A 21,098-nucleotide genomic window follows, 5' to 3' on the forward strand; every position below is an offset into this window, starting at 1 on the left:
CTGAATATAACAAGACAGATTTTTGTAACTGTGTAGCTGATGCCTATTAACTTTTCATGTATCACTATTGCCTAGCAATTCTAATTCTGAACTCAGACAGATCTAAGACAAGAGAACATAATTATTTTCCCTTTGTAGCAAGATCAACATGAAAGAAGCTCATAATGGGCCTGAGAATATTTCATTTTTCTCTCCTTCTTCATGTTGGAGGTTGGAGGATCTGCCTTGGGGTTATTCACTGAAGAAGAGAAACTCTTATGTTACAAATATTGAAAAGAAGAACCATGTAATTCAGTGGAAAAACAGAGAATAGGATAGGCACAAGAGGGATCTGGAGCAATGTCAAGTACTGAGGGAGGTCAGATCAGCCACAAAAGATTTTTGGCTGGAGTCCTCCGCAAAGCCAAAACTCTATACTGAGGGAGACAAAAAGTGTATGAGGGCTCTGTCATCTCAAATTCATTTGAGACTCTGTAGTTCCCATAACTTCATTTTTAAGAGAAGAAGGCAAGGCAGCATTAAAAGATATTGATCAATTATCTGAAAAGATTGTGTAAATTATTTAACTAAACTGGATTTGTGTTAGCTTACTATCTCATTTGGGAAGAGACTGTGATACTTAAGAATTATCATATGCACTTGCATGGCCAGTTTGATGAGGAAACCAAGTTTATGCTTATTGTTTCAACATCAAGCATGGCTTATAAATAATTGTCTCATTTATAACTTCTATTGATAAGTGCTATTATTCAGTATTGATCAAAATCATCTGAGATAAACATCTAGCTTCCTCTATGATATCATATGTATATAATGAAATTCTGATTTGAACATATAATTAAAGCTTAATAACCCAACTTGTATCTCAGACACATTCCAGGAACCTGATAAATAAAATTTATATTTGAAGGACAGAATGCACAATCTTTGCTGGTAAAATAATACTCTGTGACACTTCATTTTTCTAGTATTGGGTGATGATGGAAGAAATATTTGATGCTGTTCTACTAAGGAATACTTAATATACCTGTGAGTTGTGCTTTGGCTTATGTAGCAATCTGAGAAATTCACAAATCTTCAAGTCTGTTAATGGAGTCATCAGTGGGACATGTGGGATAAAGTAGGTCAGGTATATGCACAATATGTTCATGAGATGCAGTCTGACCTATCTAGCAGTGGGGAAAGAATGCCATTTGTCATTTATCTTATGGTACATATCTACAATTATTTATCTCATTATTTGGTAATGTTTTTAAATATGCAATAATCACAGTGGAGCACCATTGTGCCAAAAAGTAAGTGTTTAATTAAAAATTAAATAAGGAATTTCTTTCCAAAAAGATTGATGATAAATAAAATTATTTAGCATATTTATCCACATTTGTTAGTCACCATGTAGGCTTTATGGCTATTAAAGATCATATTAAAGACACAAATGTCTGAATAAATTTCAGTTATTGATTTTAAAAATTAGTCATCACAATGGGAAGATTGTTTAAGTTGCACTGATTCATTGATTGCGATATCAGGGATCAAAACATGGCCTTGCACATACAAAGGAAGTATTACTACTGAGACCCATCTCCAGCTTTCCGAGTTGCATTTAACTGTAACTCTATAACTAGTACTTTCCATTTGGATGAAATGACCATTTTAATCTAAAATGTAATTTTATTTCAAGTTTTTCTGTGCATTTACAAATAAAGAAGCAATTAGTGTGCCTTTTGGTTCTATGAGCTGATGAAAACGCTCAGTTAAGTCATACCTTTTATACCAAAGTAGAGGAAAATACTGTTTATTTTCCCCCACCCCCTTCATGGAATGAAAGGAAACCATGTTTGAAGTTAATTTTGTTAAAAATGAAACATCCAATTTATTTCAACCTTGAAGTTGTTTTTCATTGTTTTCATTGAAGAAAAATATGAAAACTCCCAGTATCATAGAGGAAAAAATAGTTGCTGAATTAAAAGTATAAATGAAACTTGTTTCTAAGTGGACTTGAATGTGGTATACACATATCTTATATGTGCACTACTTGTATAAATTGAAATAAAAATCTGTAACTATTTAGTCATGCAATGTCTTTTAAAACTAACTCCAACTAGAAAGACATTAAGTCACCTGTGTACACTTTTTATTGTTACCAGTCATGAGACAGATCTTATTTCATATTATATTTGTAGATATTAGACAAGATTTTGGGGGTGGAAGGGTTGAATTCAGGGTACTGGGTATTCTTACATACTAGGCAAAGCTCTACCACTGGGCCACATCCCCAGCCATTTAAATTTTTTTCTTTATGTAGGTCTTTCATGTTGTTCACACTCAAAGCATCTATCCTGCTGCCTCAGCCTCACAAGTAGCTGAGATTGCAAGCCTGCACTACCTCACCCAGCTCAAACAAGTTATTTTGACAAGAAATTATTTTGGCAAAATCAATTTTCCTTACCGAGTAATAACAATGTAAAATAAAAGACATAGCATAAAGAAGAAAGACTTGAAGAAAAGTTCATAAAAAGGCTGTGAAGGCCTGAATTCTGAAATTCAGTAGTTTAGGGTACATGTGTAATATTTTGAAAAACTGGGTTTTGAAATAAGTCCAATCAGAAAGAAAGCCTAGTGCTAGTCTTTGGGAAGCCAATAGCCCCTGAGTTCACTGTTGGACACAAGAGCATGGAGCTACCATGGTCTTGTAAAATGAACTGACCCAAAGTATAGCCATATATACTTAAATCTATATCAAAATTATATCCCTATAATACCCTCGCTTTTCCAAATTTTAATATTCTAATGTAAAGATAAATGATCACAGCTAGAAAACAGATTCCTTCACATATTCAACTTTTGGAAGAATCATGAACATAAAATTTCTGAGGTGTATAATTTACAAAACTGAAGGAAGTGCTGAATAGTAAGATTTTGGGGGAGAAACAATTCAACAACATATAGAAATCCTGGTAGTAGCTTTGCTCTTGTGTATTGTCCAAACAGATGTAACACCTTTCTGTGTTCTCATTCTGGGTGTTTATGAATAAGTTTGTGGTTTCTTTGCCAGTATGTAAGTGATAAGCTGTATGTGACTGTCAGCTAAGATTTTATTATGCACAATATTATTGACCTTTCGACTTGTTAATCATAGAGTATTTTGATCCAAGAGATATGTAGGAAGATAAAACACTGAAGAAACTACAAGGCCTATGTATGACCATAGTAAGTACTTATGAAGTGAAACAGTATTGAAAACTAAATGTAATTTGAGATTCTTTCTAAAAATGTCAGCCATAGATTCTCTGTTTATTTGCTTATGCTTTATTTATTCATTTATTGGTACTGGGAATTGAACTCGGGTCCTTGTGCTTTTGGGGCAGGTGGCAGAACCACTGAGCTAAATCCTTGGCCCATCACTTATACTTTACGTAAGAGAATTTTATAATTTTAGATGTGAAAGAAAAACTGGTTAAATAATCACATATTGCCATTGTACAGAGAAGAAAACAGGTACATGACTAGTATTTTTTTAAATAGAAGACCACATGTTTCAGTAGTGACAATTCCAGATGCAGAAACAGGTTTTCCTGAATTCATACTCACTACTTTAAAAAAATATTATTTAGCATGTTTTTCCAAAATTACATATAGTGACTGTTGAAGATTTGTGGTTTTTTTGAAGATCCTCATAATCTTTTGTTTATAAAGGTAGTCAATTTGAAAAAAAATGATTATTCATTTCAGTCAGTGAGAAGTGGCACCAAATCTTTAAATTCTACCTAATCATAGCTAGAAAATAGTTTCCCTATGTGTAGAATATAAAGAAAATGATGAAGATAAAAAGTCACATAATTTTAAAAATCACATTGCTTATAAAAATGAACGATTGAAAATACATCAGAATAGATTTTACAAATTAGGTTTTAGAGAGAAATCATGGGTAAAAGCCTAAATTTTATGATATAAAATTCAATTTAAATTTCCTCTGCATTTTCTTTTGAACTGTTGCCCTTCATATCATAAACACACACCTCAAACTCCAACCACATGTTTCTTTACATTTTACTCCTTGACCCTCATGATATGATGTGCATTCAACTGTTACTTTTCAATATATTTCTCCCTTCTCTGGTATAATATATTGTTTTTCCTCTCTGAAGGTATTCTAATTGCTAGTTCCCTCTTGACTTTTGAAAAAAATCATTTTGTTTTGTTGCAGCTCTCAGGGAATAAGATGATCTTAACAAGTGCATTTTAAGTTTTGTATATGTGTTTCAGGATTGCCAAAATTGTCCTGCGCTAACAAATATTCCCAAGAACTCAGTGGCTTCACACAATAAACATGTTTCACTCACACTGAATCTCTTATGGTGCTGGGAACAAAGGCTTCAAAGAAAATTTTAAGACAGGTTGATAGAGGCTTCATCTCAACACAAGCTTTCTCAGACTAGGCAGAGAAGAAGGAATGTGGTGAACTGGGTGTTATTTTTTAAAATTTCCTTATAGCAGTGGTTCAAGTGGTTCTTTTCTCTGCCAAGATTAAAACATGTGGATGTACCTAACTTCAAAGGGGCATCAGCAAGGAAACATAAATCCAACCTTTGCCAGGAAGGTAAACTAGACATTTATGATATAGAGTTATGCTCTGTGTACTCAAACCTTAAATTGCTTTCTCATATTTTATGACAGGCAGAATTTTGAGATGACTCCAAGATCTTTATTCCCTGGAGTACAATTAGTATTAGCCCCTTTCTCCAAGTGTAGGCAAAAATCAATGAATGTATCACTCTTGATTAGGCTACATTAGATGACAAAGAGTAAAGGTTTTTGTAGAGGTAATGAAAATCTCAAACAAGTTCATTTTGAATCAACAAAAGGGGAGATTATCTTAAGTGAGCTTAAATCAATAAAATGTTTTTAAAGATATATGGGGCTTTTCTTGAGAAGAGAGATTCTAGTCATGATGAAGTAAATTGCCACGTTGGAAGATGGCCTGTAGATGGGGTAGGAGAAGAGTTCGTGGTAGGAACTGCAAGGCCTCTATTCTCTAGCTAAACCCCACTCTTCATTGCAAACCAGGAAGAACCTGAGTTTACAATCCAGCTAAGCCAGACCTACACTTGGGAAGCACAAAATCTATGAAATCCTAAGAGGATGTTAGCTAAGCCACTGAGTCTGTAGTAATTTGACACAGTAATTGAAAAATAATACACATTTCTTTGTGTACGAATCATGTTTTATACATTTTTGTAATTTAATAGACTATACATATGTATAGATTTCATTAAACAAACATTAATATAAGCAGAAATATTGATATTGTAGTAAAAATTAAACATTTAAAGTTTTTGTAGTGGAGATAGATGAAGGAATGCATGACTAGTTAAAAAATACTGCATTGGTAGAAGTACTAAGTGCAGTGTTTTATAACATAGTGACTCATTCATTCATACTGAATATCTACTCTGTTCCAGGATATGAAGGGCAGATAAGGCTCTACAGAAGTGTTGACATATAAGCTGGTCTTTAAAAGAGATTTTCATTTGCTATCTATTTACTCCAATTATAAAAAGAACGTGACCCTCAAAGTACACGAATTATACAAGTCCTTTATCAGATGAAGAGCATGGTAAATTCTCTATGTTCTGAAAATGGCAAAAGATATATGGCAAGTGGCATACGGGCCAGGGGGTAAGATCTCTTTAATATCTAGACACAACCAGTATTTGATGTTATTCTACTGGGATCTGTGGGCAGCAAAGATTAGTTGAAGGATCATTTCTTAAATCCCTTCTTAGTATTTGGTCATTATTTGTTCTTCAAAGAATTTTAAATAGGGGAGAGATCTCCCTGAGGACACCCTAGTTTCATAGACAGAAATGTGGTTTAAGTACACCAATGAGTTACATTCTTGAGACCCTAAAGGTCAGAGTAAGGAAAATAAAGAGTAGATGAACACCACCAACAAAAAATTAGACAGTATAAATCGTACTTTAATTTGATTAGAATTTTATCTCTTTATTATAATTTTTTGAGGATATGAACTAAACACTTTTTCTTTTTTTTATTACTTTTTAAAATTTTTCCATCTTTAGCCAATCAATAGAAAACTAGTTGTCAACAGCCTTCACTATTGATACTGACTCATTCTGGATCAAGTACGAATTGATTCAGAAATGAACCCAATTTAATTCACAGGATGTACGTGATCATTTACACTTTGGCCACTATGGAAGGGGGAGACTTTCGCTTTTGCCGTCTATGCACTATCAATCTTTTAAGCAGGGGACTCGTGATAACATTGCTCCCAATCTATAGCTCTATTGTTTTATTTTTTCAGTTTTGGACTCACTTTGTAGCCCAGACTGGCCTTGAAATTACAGTGATCATCCTGCCTCAGACTCCTGTGAGATGGGAGTACAGGCATGTGCCAACTCCCCTGGCCATAGCTCTTTCTAACAGAAAATTAATTTTAGGGGAGAAAAATCAAGTGTTAATTCTGTGGTTTAACATTTACATTTTAAAACTTGATTTCACCTTTAAATATACACTTCCTCCAAATTATATTATAACACCTGAAAATTACATATATATATATATATCTTAGATTTAATAAAACAATTTAAATTTCGTAAGTGAGTATACATGTTTTGAAATAAATCGAATCTAGAATTTATCTCTCTTATTGCTAGTTTTGGATAGAAAAGCAATTTGTGACCTTCTGAATGATTATACAGTGTGCTAAAGTATTAACATCGTGGAATAATAGTTCTAATGCTATAGAACTTCTAAAGTAATTGTTTCTCATCTATTACTCAAAGTTTTGCAAATTAAAATTTAGTTTCTCATTCAGAGTTATCACACAGTTCTGAGCTAAGTAAAATTGGCTAAATTGAAGATATTATACTTAAAATTATACCCATATTGAAATAGTTGAAACATAATCATTTCCCATAATTTTATTATAATTAAAATGAATCAATGCTTTATAATTTCTCTTAAGGATTCTATGAATTGAAAGTTATTTGTGATTATAACAGCATTAGTTTTTAAATTTTCAACAAAAATTATAATCTGTAAATCAGTCAGTTTGAAAAATACAGTCATGAAGAATGTCAATACCAGTTTTAGGCCTCCCCTTTAAAAAAGGTAAATAAAATAATCCCCAAAACAAATGCATTTACTTTCTCTCCATGATTGCAGTTTACCATGTCACCCCAAAACATGTCAACTTTGTTACTTGATATTGTATCTTAGGAGGAATTAGTGCCAGCACTTGAAAAAAGTAGCCAGTCAAATATCAAATAAATGTATTTGCTACTGTAGGAGATAATCTCAGTATTTCAAAAGAACTGTATTTCTTTATCTCTAAAATGTGATAGGATCAAAACAGTTTCAGAGTTGAAAGGGAATACTATTTGATGTTTAAAATTTTCACAAATACAGTATTCTGTTAAGTGCCTAGTATTTTCCATTTTATAAAATTGTATGTAGACAGTACTAGGACTTTGAGGTTGAAATATGAAATTTCAAAATTTAGTGATAGAAAGTAGTACTAATATGCTTTAGTGAGTATCATTTAGATGAGTTTATATAGGCCATTTTCATGTTTTGGAGAACATTTTATTGCTGTTGCTGTTATTGTTGCTGTTGTTTGTGAGTCAGGGTCTCCCTGTGTAGCTTGGGCTGGCCTTGAACTCAACTATGTGCCCAGGTAGGCCTGGAACTCATGGCCTCCTTCTGCCTCAGCTCCTGAAGGTTAGTATTATAGGCATGGGCTACCAGGCCTGGCATTAGAGAATATTTTGAATAACAATAAATATAAATATTCCCTTGCTTATAGATAAGGAAATTGCATCTTAGCAAGGTTAAACAAAATTATGCACATTCATTCATTAAAATATACTCATTTTATTCCCAATTTTTAAATTTTTAATTGATACATAATAATTGTACATATTAGTGGGGTATAGAATGCTACTTCAATACATGTATACGAGGTTTAATGATCAAATCAGAATAATTAGCATATCAATAACCTCAAATATTTATCATTTCTTTATGTTGGGAACATTCAAAATCCTGTCTTCTAGCCGCTTTGATTTTTTTGTGGGGGTCCAGAAATTGAACTCAGACCTCATGCTTGCCAGGCAGGTGCTGTGTGGCTGAGCTAAATCCCTGGCCCACCAATTTGATTTTTGATGTTTTGATTATCTTACTGTGCCACATGATAAAGAATCCTGACAATATTCTAAATCTGTTAATCAGCAGTACAAAAATTAAGAGCAGAAAAACAGTTTCTTAGGTTTGTGATGCTAAAACATCCTCTGTACTACAAATAGTCTATATGGAAATTTCAATTTAGAATAAATATACTTAAACTGCAGCAATCTTTGTAGCCTGTCTTAGTAGTGCACATGTCTCTTTGTGAACCAATTTGAGGCTCTTAATAGACTGTATCAATTTCTTCTTTGCTCTTTGGATCTTTTGATCATATTGTTATAGTTTATGATATTTGGGACTGAGTTAAGCGCAGTATAGAGTTGCTTTGATAAAGGTCAGATACAGAGGGTTACTTACCCTCTTTTGATGAGTTGCTACACCCAAGCCATCACTGTAATCATTGGGAAACCTTAATAGGTACAAAAGATCCACTGAAATGCAGGAACTCTTAGAAAACAACAGGCTCTCTTCTCAGTCAATGTAAAAGGAGTGCTCCAATATTGAATTACACACCCATCAAGAGATTCATCAAGGATTTCATATTAAAATCACTAAAGATTTCACATTGCTATCAAACAAATCTTGTATTAGAGAAGGCAATATGATACCTATATTAACTCTTATTTCTTAGGTTGGGGGATTCTAAAAAACAACTGCAAAGTTGTGATAATGTTATTGACAGATTAAAAAAATACTGTGAAATAAAGCAGGTCATTTTAAAAAAAGTATAATAATAAGTAATGCTTCAGTATAATGCAGGTTTCAACATATCATAAAATAAATGATGTGATAATATATTTTACTAAAGAGTTTAGCAGTGGGAATAAAACTCAATTAAGGCCAGACTCATTAACATTTAATTTCATTTGGGCCTTTATTGGCTATAAATATAGAGTTTTTTAACTTTATCTTTCACTCTCACTCATAATTCAAGGGAGCCTCATGTCATTCACAGACAATCATGCCTTTTTCTGTAACTTCCATAGAGATATCTGCTATTTTATGAAGAAATTTCTTTTAGAGCCAGCATCACCTAATTTAAGAGAGCATGAGCTGATAGGGATGTATATCTTTTAAACTTGAAGACTCAAGTGATTTAAGACATTAAAAGGAAAATGCAACTTTAATAAATATTAGCAGTTTAGTGCACATGATATAACCATGTAATTTTGGAATAGACAAAATATTGACGGATCTAAGCTAAACCTAAAATTTTCAGACATCTGTGAATAGTCTGACACTCCTTTGTAATGGCTTATTTTAGAGTTGGAAATAGAAAAACATTTAAGAAATACAGTATTATCACTATAATTGTCTAGGGTTTCTTAGGGAAAGAATCATATTTCTGTATTACTCTAGTAATTCACTATAGAAAGCTTAATGTAGAAATGTTCCACAGATTAAAAAGTACTATTTTAGAGTCCTACTGAAACTTATATAATAATTACAAATGTAAGCATAATGAAAAGTCTAGGATTGTGTGTAGCTCAGTGGTAGAACACTTGCCCAGCGTATGAGAGGCTCTATGCTTGATTCTCAATACTGAGAAAAAAAATTTTCAAAATTTTACATCACAAACACTTATGTAACAACTGTCAAAATCCAATAAATATTCCAAATAAATGTTCAAATTATACTTTGATAACTTAAAAATTCTTTTTGGTAGATGTTAGAAAGTTGTTGAGATGATATTTTGTTTGTACCTATCAGGTCTATGTCCTTATCCCATTCAGGAACATTTCTTTGAGAATTATGAGTATCCATGTTGTATTTTTTTACTCTTTTTATTTGTTTCCATAAATAATCAATTTAATTGTTATATATGTGTATTATGAATAGCAGAGATTCTAGACACAGCAAGGCCTTTGAAGTGTCTTGTTATAATCTCATGATATAGTTATTTAAAGCTTGTTTATTCATCTCAGTATTTTTAGATGTCAGTTTTGATATATGTAGATCAAAAAAGCAGAGCTACATATTATTCTATTTTTTATTCTGAATATTTTTGTTATACACAATTTTATATGAATGCAGATCAAATATATTATTAACATTTAGATTTTTCTGTATGCTAGGTTTTTCTTCTGCTGTTTTCTATCTGCACTCATCTAATGGTATTAATATTTTTACTTACTTTTGTATGATTTCTCTTTTTTTTTGAAACATTAAAACAATGGAATTTTATTTTGATGAAAAACTTGAGTTACAATCATTTAGTAAATGAAGAGCAAACACTTTATTTTCCTATCTCATAATGCTTAAGAAAAACATTAGTAAATAAATATCTGTGAACAGATTATGGGTAACGCAGACTGGATAATAAACTACCTCTGATGTTCACACTCCCTGCATGTGACTCACTCTCAAAGGGTGAAACAGCACTAGAGATAAGTGAGCCAATAAGATATGAACACTGAGTCTCATCCTAATCATTCAAATAAGCCCAAGATAAATACTATTTTGTTCATCATGGGCAGCAAGCTATACACGTTTTACTAAAGAAATACTTTGATAGAAGCACTTAAGTTATATTATACATCACAACTATAAAATGGCTTGAACAGTTCCATTTAACCACCATATATAAAGTGCAACTATGTAATAGTCTGCATTTATCTGGGGTGTGATGAATATCAGTCTTGCTTGAAAGCACCCCAGCTGCCAATTTCCACTTCTGAAAAGACCTCTATGTGTGAAAAAGGACTGTCCCCCATACAAAGAACCAATTTCACAAATCTACTGGTAAACAAATACATTTTTATAGGTGGAACTTCAGGATGCTAGAATTGTACTCATTTAAAAAACCATTCAGCCACCTTTGGTCTTTAAAAAACCTACACTGCAATATCCTAAACATGTGCATCTCACAATGAAGAAGAGTGGCCTTGCAGTGCCGATGAGGAGACTGTGAAGAGTAGCATGCTATGGTTTCAGGGACAGCATCACAGCATTGGATTCTGTGCGTCAGGATCCAGGTCACTGTTGCCAGAAGGGGGGTGGATGGGGAGGATATCCAGCTCATCCACCTGCAGAGTTGAGTGCATGACTACCAGCTGGTTCTGGGGAATGTCTTCAGCAGCTGCTGCCAGGTTGGTGATAGATTTACTTTTTACACACTGGAAGTCTACATGCCGACTCTTTCCTTCTTCCTTTTCCCAGGACATTCAAATAAAGGGTCTTAGGACATAGTTGTAAATGACTTCTGGGCGGCCCCCAGGCCTTTTCTTTACTTTTTCTTTGTACGTAGGATAACCTTCTATTCCCAATTTAATCTTCTTAAGACCCCTTTCCTTCAAGACTGATTTGGCCACATCTCTGTTTTCAATATACTTGAAAGATCTATATGATTTTGTGCTATAAATAATCTGTGAATATTCTTCTCCCATCTGTGGTGGATATTCTTCATCCCCATCAACCACATCATCATCTGTAAGCACCACTATATGACGTTCTTGTTCCCCACTCTGGGCACTAGCTACCATGAGAGGGAGGATCATTTCTTCCAGATAAAATTCAAATTGTCTACGAGCACCATCATTTGATAACTCATGCATCAGGGCACTGAGATATCTACATTTAATAGTACTATATTCAAAAGAAATACAGAGACAATTGCATGCTTCTCTCAGCTCAGGAATAGATATGCCATCAGGACAATGAATTATTCCTGTCTTATAGTAATCCAGGATAGCTCAAAATACAGTGGAACCAATCCCTTCTGCCACCTCATACTCTCTTTTCTCATTGGGACGTGTAAAGTTATGTTCTCGGCCAGATCCAAACATCCTGCCCAACATTGTATTTGGCTGTGCAGTAAAAATAGATGGGTCTACAACAAATCTAGTGTTATCCACTATTAATGTCGCTCATTCTGACGTTCTTACATTTCGAGCTCCTTCTTTTGCATTTTCATATACAAATACCATCTCCCCAGTTGTCTTACAGCTACCATCTGAACTTGACTGACTACTGTTTCTGCTGCTGGTCCCAGCACTGCTAACTGAACCATTTGGAGATGTTTTTTGAGGACGAGGACTGCTTGGGAGAGAGGAACTATGATCTTTTTCTCTTTCAACATGGTGCTGCCGTGTTGGAGAAGTAACATTTCTAATACAAGGAGTGAGTTGAGGCTCTGTTCTTTCATGAGATGAATCTCGTGATCTGTCACTTGACCTTCATCTGTCTCTTGATCGCTCCTGTCCCCCGCTAGCACCTTGCAGTCTCATTTTGGTGTAGTCTACTCCCCCTTTAGCAACACGTGAGGAAGTACTTGAATGTTTACAAAGTTTACGAGGTCTACTATGCAATTTCCGATCCCAATTCTCTGGATCACTGGAGTTACTGTCATAGGGATGGGGCCGTCCTGCCATCCCACTTCAAGTTTCCTCACACTACTGCTCTGAAAGCACACATGTAGCACCCATAACCTTCTTTTCAAAAACAGTTGAAAATCTTATCATAATTAAATATCTTTGGCTTTTTTTTTGTATTAAATTCTTTAATTGGTACATTGTAGGTATACAACACATTTACATTTCTCATTGGGAATTGTACCTTTACATAATGCATCTTGGTTCTTAGTGTTTCCCCATTCCTAGCCCTTCCTTCACCCCCTCCACCCTTCCCTATTTACAAAGACTTTATTTCCATTTTCTCCATTTCTCATCATTTTTTCCTTTCCCTTCTTTGCTTTCCCCTGCCCCTCCCACTACCCCTACCCCTTTGGACCTTTTCTTCCTATTTTACATTATCGATTATTCATTCTAATAATTGGTACATTTTAGGTATACAATATAGTGACATTCATCATTGGAAATTTGCACCTTTACATAGTCTCTCTTGGTTCTTGTTTTTCACCCTTGCCCAGCCCTCCCTTCAACCCCTCCATCACTCCCTATTTACAAAGATTTTGTTCCTATTTTTCCATTTTCTCATATTAATCCCATTCTCTTCTATCCTTTCCCCTAGACCTCCCACTTCCTTCCCCTTTGCCCCTTTTCTTCCCATTTCACATTACCTATTATACGTTTTAGTCCTTATTTACACTTTCAGTTTCTCACACCAGAGAAACTATTTGGCATTTACATATGTGCATCCTATTTATTTCACTTAAGAGTATTGCCTCAATGTGCATCCACTTAGTTATAAATATCTCTAACTTCTCATTTTTTATGGCTGAGCAGTACTCCATTTATTAAAAAACCACATTTTCTTGATCCAGTCTCCAGTTGATGGGCATTTGGGCTGTTTCCAAGTTTTAGCTATTACAAACTGCGCTGCTATGAACATGGGTGCACATATATCACTGTGGTATGATTCTTTTAATTCTTTGGGGAAGATCCTCAGCAGTGGAATAGTGGGGTCAAATGGGACTTCCAGTCCTAGTTCTTTGAGGTATCTCCATACTGATTTCCACAAGGGTTGCACCAGTCTACACTCCCACCAGCAGTGGAGCAGGGTTCCTCTTTCACCACAGCCCTGCCAGCATTCGTTATTGGTTGATTTCATGATAGCAACCATTCTTTCTGGAGTAAAGTGGAATCTCAGCATTGTTTTCATTTGCATCTCTCGAATGACCAGTGATGTTGAATATTTTTTCATGTATTTATTTGCTATTTCTACTTCTTTGTGTGAGAAATGTCTGTTCATTTCAGATGCCCATTTTTGGATTGGGTCTTTAAATTTGGGACGTCTGATCTTTTTAAGTTCTCTATAGATTCGAGATAGTAGACCTTTGTCTGAGGAAGGGCAGGTGAAGATTTTTTCCCACATTGTGGGTTGTCTCTTCACAGTGCTGGTGGTTTCTCTTGCTGTGCAGAAGCTTTTTAATAAGAAGAGATGCCATTTGTTGATTGTCTATGCTAATTCACGGGCAACTGAGGTTTTGTTCATAAAATCTTTTCCCACACCAATGTCTTCAAGGGTTCTACCTAACCTCTGTTCCAACTGGTTCAGAGTTTCTATTTTAATATTTAGATCTTTAATCCATTTTGATTTAAGTTTAGTACATGGTGAGAGATATAGGTCTGGTTTTAATCTTTGGCAAGTTGAAGCCCAATTTTTCCAGCACCATTTATTAAAGAGGCTATCTTTCCTCCAGTGAGGGTGTTTGGCTCGTTTGTCAAAGATGAGATGGCTGAGTGTGTCTGGCATTGTTTCTGCATCTTCTAAACTGTTCCACTGGTCCTCAAGTCTGTTTCTTTGCCAGTATCATGCTGTTTTTATCACAGTAACTTTGTAGTAGAGTTGCAGGTTGGGGATTGTGATACCCCCTGCCATATCTCTGTTACCTAGAATTGCTTTTGCTATCCTGGGTCTCTTCTTGCTCCAAATGAATTTTTGGATTGTTTTCTCGAGGTCTATGAAGTATGCTGTTGGGATCTCAATTGGAATTGCATTAAATCTATATAGCAGTTTTGGAAGTATGGCCATTTTCACTATATTAATCCTTCCTACCCAGGAGCAGGGGATGTCTGTCCATTGTCTGATATCATCTTCAATCGCTCTTTTCAGAGTGCCATAGTTTTCAGAGAAGAGGTCTTTGATTTCTTTCTTTAGGATGATTCCTAGGTATTTCAGTTTTTTGGAAGCTATTGTGAAAGGAATTATTTGCCCTATTTCTCTCTCAGTGAGTCTGTCATTGGTGTAGAGGAAAGCTATTGATTTTTGTGTGTTGACCTTGTAACCACCTACTTGACTAAATTTGGTTCTTAAGTCTAGAAGACTTTTGGTGGAGTTCTTGGGCTCTTCTACATGGAGTATCATGTCATCTGCAAATAATGACAATTTGACTTCTTCATTAGCTATCTTTATTCCTTTTATTTCTTTCTCTTGTCTAATTGCGGTGGCTAATGTTTCCAGAACTATATTGAACAAGAGTGGTGATAGTGGACATCCTTGTCTTCTTCCTGATTTTAGTGTGCAGGATTTCAGTTTTTGACCATTTAGTATGATATCAGCTGTTGATTTTTCATAGATGGCTTCTATCAGTTTGAGGTAGAGACCATCTATTCCAATATTTTTGTAGGGTTTTTATCATAAATGCATGTTGGATTTTGTCAAATGCTTTTTCTGTGTCTATGGAGATAATCATATGGTTCTTGTCCTTGGCTCTATTGATATAGTGTATTACATTAATTGATTTTCGTATATTGAACCATCCCTGCATCCCTGGGATGAATCCAACTTGATCAGGGTGTATGATCTTCTTGATGATCTTCTGCATTCTGTTTGCCATTATCTTATAAAGGATTTTTGCATCTATGTTCATTAGTGAGATTGGCCTATAGTTCTCTTTTTCAGTTAGGTCTTTCTCTGCTTTGGAGATCAAGGTAATGCTTGCTTCCAGGAATGAATTTGGGAGTATTTCTTCCCTTTCAATTTCATTGAAGAGTTTAAGCAGTAGTGGCAGCAGCTCCTCTCTAAATGTCTTGTAGAATTCAGCAGTGAAGCCAACAGGGCATGGGCTTTTCTTAGTTGATAAGTTTTTAATTACATTTTCAATTTCATTGGTTGATATTGTGTTGTTCAGAATTTTTAGGTCTTCTTCATTCAACTTTGGTAATTCATATGTATCTAGGAATCTGTCCATTTCTTCTGTGTTGTCCATCTTATTGGCGTATAAGTTCTGGAAGTAGGTATTGATGATCCTCTGGATTTCTGCTGGGTCTGTTGTAATTTCACCCTTTTCATTCCTAATTGCATGGATTTGGGCATTTTCTTTCCTTTTTCTGACAAGGTTGGCTAAAGGTTTGTCAATTTTGTTGATTCTTTCAAAGAACCCACTCTTGGCTTCATTGATTTTTTGTATTGTTCTCTTAGTCTCCATTGCATTGATTTCTCCTCTGATCTTTATAATTTCTTCCCTTGTATGAGCTTTGGGGTTGTCCTGCTCTTCTTATTCTAGAAGTTTGAGGTTCACCATCAGGTTGTTTAATTGGCATTGTTCTGTTTTCCTAATATGTGTATTTACTGCTATGAATTTCCCTCGTAAGACAGCTTTCATTGTGTCCCATAGATTCCGATATGTTGTATTGTCATTGTCATTTAATTGAAGGAACGATTTGATTTCTTCTTTAATTTCCTCTGTGACCCATTGGTTATTCAGAAGTGTGTTGTTCAATTTCCACGTGTTTATGAAATTTTTTGAGTTTCTTTTGCTATGGATCTCAATTTCATCGCACTATGGTCTGGTAATTTGCAGGTGATAACTTCAATTCCTTTGCACTTACTTAAACATGTTCTATGTGTGAGTATGTGTTCTATTTTTGAGAATGACCCATGTGCATCTGAGGAGAACGTGCATTCTGATTTTCAGGGGTGGGAGACTCTGTGAACATCTGTTAAATTCATTTGTTCAAGAGTTCGATTGAGTTCTAGTATTTTATTACTTATTTTTTGTCTAGTTGATCCATCTCTCTGTGAGAGTGGGGTGTTGAGATCCCCCACTACAATTGTATTAGTGCAAATATGACTTTTCATGTCCATTAGTATTTGTTTTATATAGTTGGGTGCACTAGTGTTTGGTGCATAGATATTTATGATTGTCATCTCTTCCTCTTGGATTCTTCCCTTTACAAGGATGTAGTGTCCTTCTTTGTCTCTCTTAATCAGAGTTGGCTTGAAATCTACTTGATCTGCAAAGAGGATAGCTACTCCTACTTTTTTTCGGGTTCTTGTCACATGCAGTATTGTTTTCCACTCTTTAACTTTCAGTCTATGAGTTTCCTTTTGAATTAAGTGTGTTTCTTGTATGCAACATATTGTTGGATTTTGCTTCTTGACCCATTCTGCTAGTCAATTTCTTTTGATTGGTGAATTGAGACCATAAACATTGATGGTTATAACTGCAATGTATTGACTTGTCATTGCCATGACTTTTTCTTTTTGTTGGGTTCTCCCCCTTTACATTTAATTTCTGTCATGCCAGATAGGTTCATTCTGCTTTGCTTCCTGGGGTTGTGATCTTCAATGTCTGTTTTTAGGATATTGTGTAAAATTCTTTGGAGTGCTGGTTTGGTATTCATGAAGTTCCTAAGGTGCTCTTTGTCATGAGAGTATCTTATTTCTCCATCCATTTTGAAAGACAGTTTTGCAAGGTACATCAATCTGGGTTGGAAGCTGTTTCCTTTTAGGGCTTGGAATATGTCACTCCAAGGTCTTCTTGCCTTGATGGTTTGTGTTGAGAAGTCTGCTGTGATTCTGATGGGCTTACCTTTGTTTGTGATTTGTTTCTTTTCTCTGACTGCTTGGAGAACTTTGTTCTTCTGTTATGTTTCTGGAATCTTAACAATTATATGTGTATATGTAGATTTTTTTTGATCAAGGCTATTTGGAGTCCTATATGCCTCACTTATCTGTATGTCAAGCTCTTTTCCCCTGCTAGGGAAGTTTTCTGCCATTATTTCTGTGAAGAGATTTTTTATGTCATCTGCACTCTCTCCTGTTTCTTCATTGAGCCCAATCAGTCTTACATTATTCTTCTTTGCATCATCTAGCAGCTGCTGGATTGATTTCTCATGTTCCCTTATAATTTTGAAGCAATTTTTCTTTTCCTGGTCACTAATTGCAATCTTATCTTCTATATCTGAAATTCTATCCTCATTTTGGCTCATTCTGCTGTGTAGACTTTCAATGGAGTTTTTCATGTCCTGGAAATCTATTTGCATCTGTTTTATGGATTCCATTTGTTTCTTATGTTGGGATTCCATCATGTTCCTCAGCTCCTCTCCAGATTTATAAATCATGTCTTGCACTAGGGTCACAATTTCTCCTGTAATCTGTGAAATTATTTCTGATTTCATTTTTTCCAGATCCCCTTTTGTTGCCAGTTCAATGGGTCCAGGTGTTTGAGCATCAGAGTGTTCCATCTCATTTCCCTTTGGGGTTGCTGTAGGTGATCTGGAAGTCTGGTTTTGAGACTTATTTATGTGTTTTCTCATTTAAAATGGGGTGGGGAGCTGTTAGCACCTGCACAGATTACCTCCTCTGAGCTGGGTGAGGTGGGACAGGGGCCGCGAGCAGTGGTAGGGATGGTGACCCAAAAGCCCTTTCCTGTGGGCTGGGAGCAGCCAGAGGGATGGTGGCCAGGAAACCCCTTCCTCTGGACCAGGAGCAGTGGGATGGTGGCTCAGAATCCCGTCCCTCTGGGCCGGTAGCGGTGAGAGGGATGGTGGCCTGGAAGCCCCTTCCTCTGGGCCAGGAGCAGGGGCCAGAAGGTGGCCCGAAAGCCCTTTACTCTGTGCTGGGAGCAGCGGGAGGGATGTTGACTGGGAAGCCCCTTCCTCTGGACCAGGAACAGTGGGACAATGGCTCAGAAGCCCCTGCCTCTGGGCTGGGAACAGTGGGACTCAGTACCTTGGTCTGGTGGTCTGGTGTCCTTTGCATCTTTGTAGTGTGGAATCAGGTGGCTGCTTGTCTGCAGCTGGGTGATTTGGTGTCTTCCGCACAACTCAGGACCTCGGTAGAGCATGCACAGACCTGCCGGTCTGCAGAGGGCTGATTTGGCGTGTGTTCCCCATGACTGGGGACCTCGGTAGGGTGTCCATCTTTGGCTTTTTGAGTCAGTCTCGCTAAGTAGTCCAGGCTGGGCTTGAACTCATGGGGATTTTTCTGCCTCAGCCTCCCAAATGCTGAGATTATAGGCATGAGCTACCATATCCAACTTTGAACATCTGTGCTTCCCCTTCAAGGCAAAGGCCGAGGCCAGCGCCACCTCTGCTTCCTCCTCAACTGGATCCCACAGGAGTTGGGTGTAGAGGCGACCACTCTGGCAGTGGCAGCGGCGCCTACCAGAGCCACCCCAGCAGGTTGCAGGACGGCGCCTCAACCTCCAACGATTTCTTAAAGTAGAAAGATGTTCCAAGTCTACTATTTTAATAGTTATATGTAAACTTTAATACAAATGTATAAATAAGAAATGTACTGAGTAAAGGAAAAGGTTTTATCATTATTCAAAATCAAAACAATTTCTTTTTGATATTTTCAAGTAACTATCAATTTTATTTTTCTTATTTAAAACTCCATAGAATTAGTGCTTATTTTATTATATTTTGGAGTAGGTGCAATAAGTATTGTTCATATTTACTAAAATGTTTTAAGCATTTGTTTGCTCACCACCATCTCTCTCGTTTAAATTTTGCCTCTTATTTTTTCCCCTTTTTTCTTCCTATAATCATTTTTTTCCAGTGCAAGACTATGAAATATAAATTTTCTTATCTTTTTATGTCTGAAAATCTTCATTCAGCCTATGCATGCTTAAGGTTTTTATTTTGGTATGGTTTTCTAGATTGACAAATAGTGACTATTTTCACTAAACATTTTGAGGATATCGTTACTTTGTATACTACCTTCTAATGTTATGCAGAGAACACTGAAAAAATTGATTATTATTTATTTGAAAATTATATTTCTTTTTTCTCACACCCCCTCTTTGTTACTTTTAAAGTTTTTCATGTCTATTTTAGTACGTGCTTACAATGTATAATGATTACATTCATCTTGGGCAGTTGGTACATGTACATAACACATCTTAATTCTTTTTGCCTGCTTCCTTTCCCTTCTCCACCCTTTCACTCTCTTGGTGAGCTTTTCATTTGCAAAAGATCTATCACCTTGCTTCCTATATTCTATTTTTTTAGTCTTTAGTTTATTTATAATTTGGGATTCTCATGAGAGAGAAACAATGAGATACTTACCCTTATACAACTTATTTTATTTAATGTTACTGTTTCAACATAAATTCATTTTCCTACAAATAACTCAAAATTAACTTTCTTTGTAGAAAAGTAGTACTTTTTGTATATAAATACCATATTCTTGGTATCCATTCATCTGTAGATACACATTGGCCACTTCCATGATTTAGCAGTTATGAATTATGGTGCTATAAACATGGGTATATATGGGCCACTGTAATATTAACTTTTATGGGGAGAAACGTTATAGGAGAAGAGCTGGCTAGAATGAGATTTTTATTTTTAGATTTTTGAGAAATCTCTTTACTGACTTCCATAGTGATTATACAGATTATATTTCCACCAACAAACTAGAAAAGCTCCTTTTTCCCCAAGCTTCACCAGCATATTATTTGATTTCTTTCTAGAGTAAAAGAAAGCTCACTGCTTTTGCATTTCTCTAGTGGCCAGCAATGCTGAACACTTTTCCATGTATTTAGTGCCATTTACATTTCTTCTGAGAAGTGTCTATTCATTTAATTGTCTTTTTCTTTGATTTGTTCTTTTATTTGGAAATCTAATTATTTTTAGTATTTTATATATTCTAGATATTAGTTCTTTGAGGTTTATGTGACAATTGTTTCATATTCTATAGGATATCTTTTTACTCTATTGTTTGTTTCATTTGATGTGTAGAAGTTTTAAAATTTGATATAATACCGTTTGTTTATTCTTGATATTATGTCATGTGCAATTGGGGTTCTGTGCAGAAAGCCCTTGCCTATGCCTAGACTTGAAGGGTTTTACTTATTTTATCTTCTGTTTTCATATTTAGATCTTAGAATCATTTTGATTTTATTTTATTACATGGTGAAATATATGGATCTAGCTTCAATCTTCATAAGTATACAGTATCACTTGCTAAAGAGGCTATTCCTCCAGTACATGCTTTTGGGGTCTTTGTCAAAGATCAGCTTGCTGAATCTCTCTGAGTTTGACACAGACAAGATGACTGGTATGTTATCTTGAATAAGAAACATCTCGCTGATTAGTTTAGGGGAGTTCTGCATGTGCCTCAATAATGAACCTACTGAAGAAAGAAGACTCACCTTTCATGTGGGTAGCACCAACCAATAGGCTTGTAGCCTGAATGGAACAAAAAGGGAAAGAAGAAAGAATTCTCATTTCTGCTTCTTCTGAGGAAGACCAGTT

The 21,098-nt window shown here is 35.4% G+C and overlaps 1 pseudogene; it reads right to left on the reverse strand.

Annotated features, from left to right (window-relative positions):
• Positions 1 to 11,153: 11,153 nt before the first annotated feature.
• Positions 11,154 to 12,708, reverse strand: LOC101725115 (BTB/POZ domain-containing protein 10 pseudogene; annotated as a pseudogene).
• Positions 12,709 to 21,098: the final 8,390 nt, after the last annotated feature.

The sequence above is a fragment of the Heterocephalus glaber genome, unplaced genomic scaffold (assembly GCF_053883595.1).
Source record: "Heterocephalus glaber isolate CG9 unplaced genomic scaffold, H.glaber_assembly_v1.0 deba00001523, whole genome shotgun sequence".
Lineage (NCBI taxonomy): Eukaryota > Metazoa > Chordata > Mammalia > Rodentia > Bathyergidae > Heterocephalus > Heterocephalus glaber.